The sequence below is a fragment of the Citrus sinensis genome, chromosome 6 (assembly GCF_022201045.2).
Source record: "Citrus sinensis cultivar Valencia sweet orange chromosome 6, DVS_A1.0, whole genome shotgun sequence".
NCBI lineage: Eukaryota > Viridiplantae > Streptophyta > Magnoliopsida > Sapindales > Rutaceae > Citrus > Citrus sinensis.
Window position 1 is genome coordinate 6,506,541 of NC_068561.1, and position 10,057 is coordinate 6,516,597.

The window sequence follows — 10,057 nt, forward strand, 5'->3', positions numbered from 1 at the left end:
CACCTATGGCATTGGCTTGATCTGAGTATGAGTCATGGTCATGTGGCTCTGTTGATTTAGCAGTCGATAACGATGCTATTTGTCGAGAGAGACCTTCAATTATCGCTTTGACTTCTTTAATTTTTGAACTTGACTCGCCAATGTGAACCTCATTTACTCCCTTAATTCTTCTAGTATTCCTGAGTGATCGACTCCGTTGTTGGGAATTATCCGCTTGTCGCTGGAAGAATTCCCAAATCTCTGATGCACTTTTTGACATTAGCTCTCCTCCACTTGTTGCCATTAGCCATTCTTGCACATTTGGTAGTAATCCCTCCAAAAAGTATTGGCATTGGTGCCATTTCTCGTACCCATGATGTGGACACTTCAAGAGTAGCCCATTAAATCGCTCCCATGTCTCGAAAAACTGCTCGTCCTCTCTCTAAGTAAACTCTGAGATTTCCCTGTGAATAGCATTGGTTTTATGCACTGTGAAATATTTATTCAAAAATTTAGTTACAATTTGTTCCCATGATGAAATGCTATTGGCAGGCAATGTATTAAGCCATGAATGAGCTCTATCCTTTAAAGAAAATGGGAATAGTCTAAGTTTAACATCATCATCTGAAAAATTCTCATATTTAAATGTTTGACAAATAGCATGAAAATCATTCAAATGATTATATGGGTCCTCATTTTCTAGGCCATAGAATGTGGGGAGACAATTTAGCACACTAGGTTTTAGTTCAAAACTTCTAGCAGCTACATTTGGGTATCTTATACATGATATGCTCAAATTAGCTAAGGGACTGAAGTAGTCCTTAAATGGCCTCTCCTGTGGTTGCAAATCCATTTTATTTTTAATTTGTTTGTGTGTGCGAAGTGTTTTTTCTAGTTCAAGGTCTATAGGTTCAAGATTAGGTAATAATGACCTACGACCATGCATGCAAAACAAATAAAATAAAAATAAAGATGGGAACAAAACAAATAAAAATAAAGATGAGAACAAAACAAATAAAAATAAAGAAGAGGAAGAAATTACGATACTAACCTTATTGCGCTGTTACAACCTTACTATAAAAATACACAAAAACAAATACGTGAAATAAATTAAATAAAAATAAATTAATAAGATAAAAAAAATTACAAAGAAAAATAAATTCAAAATTAAATTACAGAATTTTAAAGAAGAGAGAAAATAAATAAATAAAATTCTTAGCTCAAAATGTAAATTCACTCTTTTTTCTTTTTTTCTTTTTTTTTAATAAAAAAAATTACAAGAAAACAATTAAAAGAAATTATTCACAAAAATTAATTCTATGAATTAAAATTACTTACCTCCCCAGCAACGGCGCCAAAAACTTGCTGTGCAAATTTTAATGTACTCGCAAGCGCACGAATCTACTGTAGTATAGATCAATGGTGACGAGTGTCGATCCCACGAGGAGGTGAATTTTAATTATATGTAGAATTAATTTTGTAAATGGGTGGTTGAAATTGTGGTGGAAATGATTTAAATTATCGTAAAATTGGAATTGAGATTCTAAAATTGGAATTGCAATAGCGAGAATAAATTGAAGCGAAATCTATTGAAATTACGTACTTTGGTATCTGGATCCGTATCAACATGCATCATGGGCTAAATAATCTGTATTAATGCCAATTAAATCATGAGAGGGGAATCCACACCTCATGAACCACGCTCTAATCAATATGGTGCTAAGAGCTTATCGTGCCAAATAATAATAACCTTGTACTAGAGAGCCGGTGAAACCAAGGCGGTACTAGACAAGAATATTATTATTTGTCGACGAGAAGTCAAAACATCCACAAAAACTAGAGGGGAAGAGAAAATAAATTTACCAAATTAAGCCCATGACACATGTTGAGACTTCACCTTCAACCCAAGCTTGAAAGAAAATTAGCCACTCATAATTGAACTAGGGGCAAAATGGGAATTTATTAAAATACGAAGAAAATACAAGATGGAGAGGGAATTACAGAAAATGGATCCCAAAAATGGATTCAGAGATATCAAATTAGGGGGGAGAGGCCCCTTTTTTATAGATACATGGAGTAAATCATGGCCATCAGATTAAAAACAGTTTGGACGCTCAGGATTGCGCCACGTCATCAGTCAACAGTCCACGGTTTGACCACGTGGATGAACAGTAACACGGTTTGACCCGGATGAACAGTAACGCAGTTTGGTTGAAAATAATCATGTGTGATGCATGCACCGTACGCGAGATTTTTCGTCCACTGATATGCTGCCACGTCACCATCAACAGTACATAATAATTTTAGTCCAACAGGATCGTGACACCTCATCAGTCAATGCCACATCATCGGTCAATGCCACGTCATCGGTTCGTCTATGTGAACAGTGCTGTGAACAGTAACGTATACAGTACCGTATACGTGAATAGTACCGTACATGTGAATAGTGCCATTTTTCCTTTTATGCTCCTCCTAAGGTTTTCGACCGTCCTGAGTTCAAAAGTGATGTCCGTTTTGCCGTCTGATCTCTCCTTTATTGTGAAATGACTATAATGCCCCTAAAATACATAAATTACTTAATTAAAATAAAACACACGTAATTAAATCACAAGAATGTTAAATACATAAAAGTAAGGGTTGTTAGTAAGACTTGAAATGTAAAATGACAATTTTCTCCTTTATAAATATGCATTTTCTAACACTCAACACTAGTATCTGGAATAAAAAAGGTAAATGATAAACCACTTAGTATATATCTTGTCTTATCCAAAAGAATCTTGTTTCTCCATTTAATTACACTATTGTATCATAGTGTTCATTGACAGCCAAATAGTGCTTGAATTCTCTATAGAGATATTCTTTGTTTCAATTATATCGAAGTTCTTTTATATTCCTGTCTAATTGCTTCTGTCTTATCCACGTACTCTTTTGAATTTCAAAAGCAGTGGAATCATGACGCATTTAGACAAACATAAATAAAATGAATATTCATCAACAAGATTGATAGAATACTCATAACCTCTTATAACATGTAAACTGATTAGTCTGTATACATTTGTATGCGCTAAATCATCAAATACAATGTTATGCTTTTAGCTCTAAACGAGCATCCTCGTCATATTACTTTTCTAAATAAGATTTATAGAGTTACAATGATCAATCTTAATAGGCCAACAAGTCTATCATTAATCATTTTCTTAAAATCTTATTATAGTTTATATGACTTAAGCATAAATATCATAGGTGATTTTGGTTTGAAGAAACATTTCTTTTATTAGATAAATGCATATACTCTTTATCATTATATCTTGGTTTGAATAGATCAATGGACTTATATGATATAAATTGTCTTTATAAATAACCAAAATAAATAATAAACAGAGGATCAGAAAATAACAATGTACTCCTGTTTATTAAAACAAGTCACCGAAATTAAATTCCTCTAATATTTGAAAAAATAAAGACAAATATCAAAACTTTAAGTCTTGTAAAATTGATCTAGCCTTTCAATTGATATAAACTAGCATGTCCTCAACTGCTGTTTGAAGTTTTCTTCACTTAATCTCTTGGTTTCCTGAAAACCAAATAAATGAATTACAAATAAGATTAGTTATCTCATAATTCATTATTGTATGAATCAATAGAAATCTGAACTAATTAGGAAGCTTAAAGATTTCCTATACCTGATTTTAATAATCTTAGGACAATCTTTCTTCCAGTGACCCTTCTGTCCACATTTGTAACACTTGCCTTTTGGCTTGCCACTTCTTTTAGTGGACAGTTTGCTGATCCCAACTCTTTCTTGCTCATTCTTGTCTTTCGACTTAAGCCTTGAAGAGAATCCTTTTTTCAGGAAGTTTTCTACTATGATAAAATTCTTCTATAGCATGTAGTTCGTGCATTAATTCAATTAAGGTCATATCTTTATTGTTTAAGATATAGCTGGCCTTAAACTCTTTTAATGTATCAGGTAAAGATTCAATCACCGTGTTAATCTTTGATTTATCATTGATTTGAACACCATGAATCTCTACCTCATTCAAATAGTCCATCATTTTGAGGACATGATCACGAACTTTTGTGCCCTCTCCCATCTTAGTATCGGTAATACGTTTTAATGTTGCTTCTCTAGCAAAATGAGTATTTTGCCCAAACATCTGATGAAGACTAGCCATTATTTCAGTGGCTGTTTCCATGCTCCGATGTTTCTTATGCAGTTCCACAGAAATCGAAGCCAATATATAGCGCTTAGCCATTTTGTTAGCTTCGCACCATTTCTCATAAGGCTCCCTCTGATTTCTATAATCATATAACGATGGTTCAGGAGGACAAGGCTAGGTCAACACATATTTGTAGCCCTTAGCAGTGAGAATATTAAATAGATTATTTTTTCAATCTAAATAAATTTCGCCAGTGAGTTCATTTTTAATAAGGATAATTAATAATGGGTTGATGGAAGACATTTTCTGAAAAAAAAATAGACATGCATAAATACTTTGAAACAATATTCACAATAAATGACAAAATGCAAAAAACCATAAATACATTTTAATTTATTGTAACGATAAACTAGTACCGCTTTGACAAGCTATACATTGGGGAAGTCATGTCTACAGTTACTAGACCCAATTATCCATTAGATTATTTACTTTCATGTAGATACATGATAAATAATTATCGTTATCCTTTTGGGCCTAAATTTGTTAACAGAGCTTCGTTGGGAAGGTTAATAACAAATTTTAGTTGAGTGTATAACCATTGTTTCAATATATGTATTTTTCATATCAATAGTCACCGTTGGGGTGAACAATCGATTGAAAAATATTTCAATTTTATCTTTGAAGAAGTTCATCAAATAAAATATCTAATATATATACCCTCCGTAGAGAGCATCACCGTATCATGAAGTCAAAGTATATATATAATTTTATTATTGAACTAACAATGGAGCCCGTGGGAAAATTATCTTGAATTTTCCCTCTCCCACTTAATATTTTAAAATTGGTTTTTCCTTTTTAAAACATACATATTGTTAATTGCATGCTTCCTATAATATTATTTAGATGATATCAAATATTATTAAGCATGTGCAAATTTCAAACAATATAACGAGATTCATAATTAATGAATGACATGTATCATTATGCATAGAGTGGCACTACCTATTCTATATGACATGTTATCATGGCATGTTATCATCCAAAACATAACATATAGAAAAACAATTAAATAATCTTAATTCATGGCTTTCCTAATAATGAAAAATACATTAACCCTAAGCCTAATCTTCATTGGGCTTCTTGTCAATGTCCATCTTCCATAAGCTTGTCTTTGTTAATGGACTAGGGGAAATTGGGCTTTTAAATTTATAATTGGTCCAATTTTAATTTTGAAACGAAATACATAAATAATTAAAAAATATATTAAAATAAAACTTTTGGACCAAAAATAAATTTAATATATTCAATTTTATGTATGTATTTTAATCCATTAAGCCCAATTTCCATTGGGCCTAAAACTAGGATTCATTAAGTCCAAAACTATTTTTGGACTTAAATGCAAAACATTTAAACCTTTTCTACCCGAAGAAAAATAGTGGAACCATAGGGACGTCAATGATAAAAACCATTGAAACCCTAAATCCATCTTTTTCTCTCCCCTTCTTCTCCAGCCGCCATCAACACAAAGCCAGCCGCTGGTAACAATTTCCAACCATCTCCGACGCCGAGTTTGTTGCCGTCGTCACGCCGGAAACGCACCAAACAACGCCCTCCGCCAGCAGCCTGCGCACGTGCGTCACAACTCCTCGCGCTGCACCAGAAAGCTCTTGCCGCGCTACCTGCTGTGCGCGCTGGCTGTTGCACGCGAGCATGCGCTAGCTGCTGCACGCACAGCGTGCGTTGCTGTGGGCGCAGCGCGCGCTGCTGCATCGGGTGCTGCGCATGCGCTGGCAGCAGGTGCATTCGTCGATGTTGCCGCTGAAATTTTCAGCCTTCCGTTTCTTTGATCTGGCATCCGTGATTGATTTACAAATTTCCTAGGCCAATTTTGGCTTACAAAAATTCTATAACAGTAAAATAAATCAAGAGGGAAACATGGTGATGAAAAACCACCCCTCTTGTTACAGATCCAAAGAAAAATACAGCGTAAAATCTAACCATGAATTAAGACAAACCATAAGCATGCTTTATTCATATATTAAACAAATAATATATTTCTGAATAAATTGTGCCACTCTAATGCATAAATATTAAGATTGATTTCATACGAAATTCTTATATATTAATATGAGATGGCTCTGATACTAATTGTTGGGGAAAATTCAATTTTTTCAATTTATTATAAAACTTTTTAGGACCACTCTCATACAATATATAAGAATACGTAATCCAGAAATTGTACCTTAAAAATTCGATTTAGATTTTTCAGCTGAAGTGATTTAGGCTCCCAGATCACGATCCGTCACCACCACGCTTGTTAGATCACGAACTGTCACCAATGATCTTCCAGGTTATGACTCAGGTTTGATCTGCACTTGACGTGTGGGCGCCTTTATCACTACCAAAGCAACTAGCACGAGAAAATTTTTCTCTTAACAATAGAGAGAAAAATCTTTTGCTCTGATTTGTATAAAGTGGTTGCACTCCTTTTTCTTTAGAGAAAATAAGCCTTTTATATCTCCCTTTAGTGAAAATCGTAGACTCCAAATAATTAAAAAACAAAACTCACGTTACTTGCTTTTTCTATAGCGGACCCACCTTGTAAAATAACATAAGGCCCCTTACACACAAGCTAATTAAATGGAGCCTCCCACTAAAAGATATATTTAGGCTTTTGACCAAAATAACTAGTTATCTTACTTATTAGTCCAGCAGTGGTGCAGTCAATTAAATGAGCTAACCCGGAGATCATTTGAGAACATACAATAGCGGCTATAACAATTAGGCCTGTAATTAAACTAGCCTAATTATTTAATTCCAAATCTACTCCACTAAAAGATTGGAATTGACCTCCATAATTGTATGGTCGAATAATAATTCGTCCCAAGCCACATTGATTTCTTTACTGCACAATCCTTTGTACCACATCATTAATTAAATCGATATCTCAACTGTCCAATCAATTTAATTACATCTTGTTCCTTGATACTTACTGGTTTTCTCTAATGATCATTTTCAACATACTAAATATGTTGACACACTCTGGCCATAGAATTCTATGATCAAGCGCCGAAAACCCACCAAGAGATGTGTTGTACAAATTCTATATTGTTAATCCATAACTCCAATACTCATAATTGCTCCCACCAAGATACCGGGTAATCTTGCCACAATTGTGTGTGGTGCCCATTGGTAACTCAAATGGAATAACAATTATAATCATGAAATCATAACTAACTCAAGATTAAGATTACAGTAAAATCAATGCCTATGAGATTTAATAAGTCTGACAATTATTACTAAGTTAATTAAATCTCATATGTGATCATGTTCAATGTAGTCGTACTATATCAATAAATTCATACATGATTAAGACAAATCATTCAATGAATTTATTATAGTCTATACCTAAATAAAGTGCCCAACTTTATTTATCAACTGTGAACTAAATTTATTTAATCATAAGATAACTTGTATTTATGTCTTCTGTGAATCCACATGGTGATCACATAAATACATATAATATGATTAAATGGACTTTAATAAAAATATTAATGCAATTAAGATATTTGAATAAAATACCTCATTTATTTTATTAATCAGAAAAATTGTTTATTACAATTAAATAAACACATATGCTTTTAAAGAACATATTTTCCCAACAAATATAATTATAATTGAGTCTTTTATTCACTAAAAATGTAATTTTATTTAAGGAATATTACGTTAGTTAATCTAGAGTCTAATGGTACATTTTTTGTCTAACACAATATATTCTATTTTCAACTGGGTGTAGGTATGAAACCAAATGATGTTTACTATTCTTTAAATGAAGGAAGTAGTAATGATATTCATGTGATACCAAGGAGAGAATTGGACTAAAACTAGAGAAAATGAAAGAAGAATTAAGTGAGCTTAGAAATGTAAAGGGCAAATAAAACAAATGAGAGAGAAAATGAATTTTATTATGTCTCAATTAAGCTTCCAGTAAGCATTTAACAAGGTATGATTATTCTATCTCTTGTTCTCTCTTGCCTAAGATTAAACCTTGTTAAATCATGGAAATTTATCATTTATACATAATATGTCTCGATAAGTGTTATTATCATAAATCTATTATAGTATTGTTGATTTATTTTTAAGGACCCATAACAATAATTATTGTACTATGATTCTTTTGTTTGATAATGATACTTTCAAAAAATTATTAAAGATCGCCGATTGAAAAAGATAGGAAATGCAAATTTGAGGGAATATATACGACTCATTTATTTTTAGTATATGTGCATAGTAAATGCAAATTTACAAGTACGCTAAGTGTACAATGGTTGAAAGTTTTGAATCTTTATACATTCTATTTCAGAAAGTGGTGAGCTATTGGTTTGAGGATATAAGTACATAGTACTCCACATCTATCAATAGTATAGCTAGGTTGAAATAGAAGAGTGTCTGCCTAGCCTAGTTGCTTTATTGCTTTATAAATAATAAATAATTGTGTCGATTAAACCATTAAAGGACAAATTCACCCAAAACCCCTACCCAAAAACGCAAATCCCTAATTTAGTTTCACATTTTCATTCAAAGCCAAATACAACAATGTTCAACAATGCATTGATTGTCGACATTATCGCAGAAGATTCTATCTCTCTTAGTTGTGCTGACTACCAACACGACTAGCCTCTTATCTCTCTCAACAATGTTAATCGTTGATAATCGTAGCCTTTCTATTCTGTCAATAACATCATCATTGCTCTGCCACATCTGGTTGCCAAAAGCAATATGCCACCATTCGCCCATTCAGGGTATCAATTTATTTTTTAGAAGTTTTTAGAAAAGACTCTTAACCTTAAGATTGTCCATCTTTTGCTCCTCCACTTTATTTTCTACCACGTAGTGTTTTGCTTTTGCTCTCTTCTTTTAAGAACATCTCAATTGGTTACTTAGTTCATTTACTTATTTTGTTTGCCTTTGTTTGTTTGTTTTTTTTTTTTGGTTCATCTCCTATTGTTACATTCTTTTTATTGTGTTTTAAACTATGATAGCTTTTGGTGTATTTTATTTTTAAATCATGGTCTGTGTCAAGTTAAAGTTAACGCAGCAATATGTTCATTTTTTTTTCCTTCTTGATATATAGTCAGAAATTGTCATTCCTCTATGGAATTTGTTTTTGTTGAAAGTAATTTCTTTTTATAGGATATTATAAAACTTTCCATTTCTTGTATGTTCAATCTTGGGGCAATGGAAGGTTGTTGCTATAACTAATTTCATAAATGATGTCCACCACCCATGAAACATTTTTTTAATTTTCGCCGATAAAAGAAGAGATTCAGTATGGACCAAACAAATTCTTGTTTCCATTGATGGATACAAAATTCTTGTCATTTTCTTATTTATTGAAACTAGCTTTTCAAAATTTATATTTTCCTAGCATTTAAGATTTTTTTTCAAAAACATTTTTAGCATTTAAAAAACATATGTAATGTGTGCATATATATTACTGAAAATTAGTATAAAATGAAAGAGGCTAGTTTCTATTTGTTGGGCTCAATATTAAAAAGTACTTTCCCCTTCTTCTAGGTTCTATCTTATTTTGATAAGTTAAAGGATATAATAATGTTATTCAGGATTCTAGATTTTTTATTATTTTATGATTTTTTATTTCAATTAGCATCAATTATGATATGTTTCTTAGTCTTTTATTTATAGTATAATTGTAATTTAGTTTCCCTTTTAGGTTAACTTAGAGAAATAGAATTACTAAATTATAAATAAAGTGGTCTTGTTATTGTTTCCATAACTTCAACTTCAATAATTCAATAAAAACCCTTCTTTTAAAATTCCCTTTGGGATTGTCGTGAGAGTCATTTGGATTAGAGAGTCATCTAATCTCATTTCACGCATTATTAAATCTCGTTGAG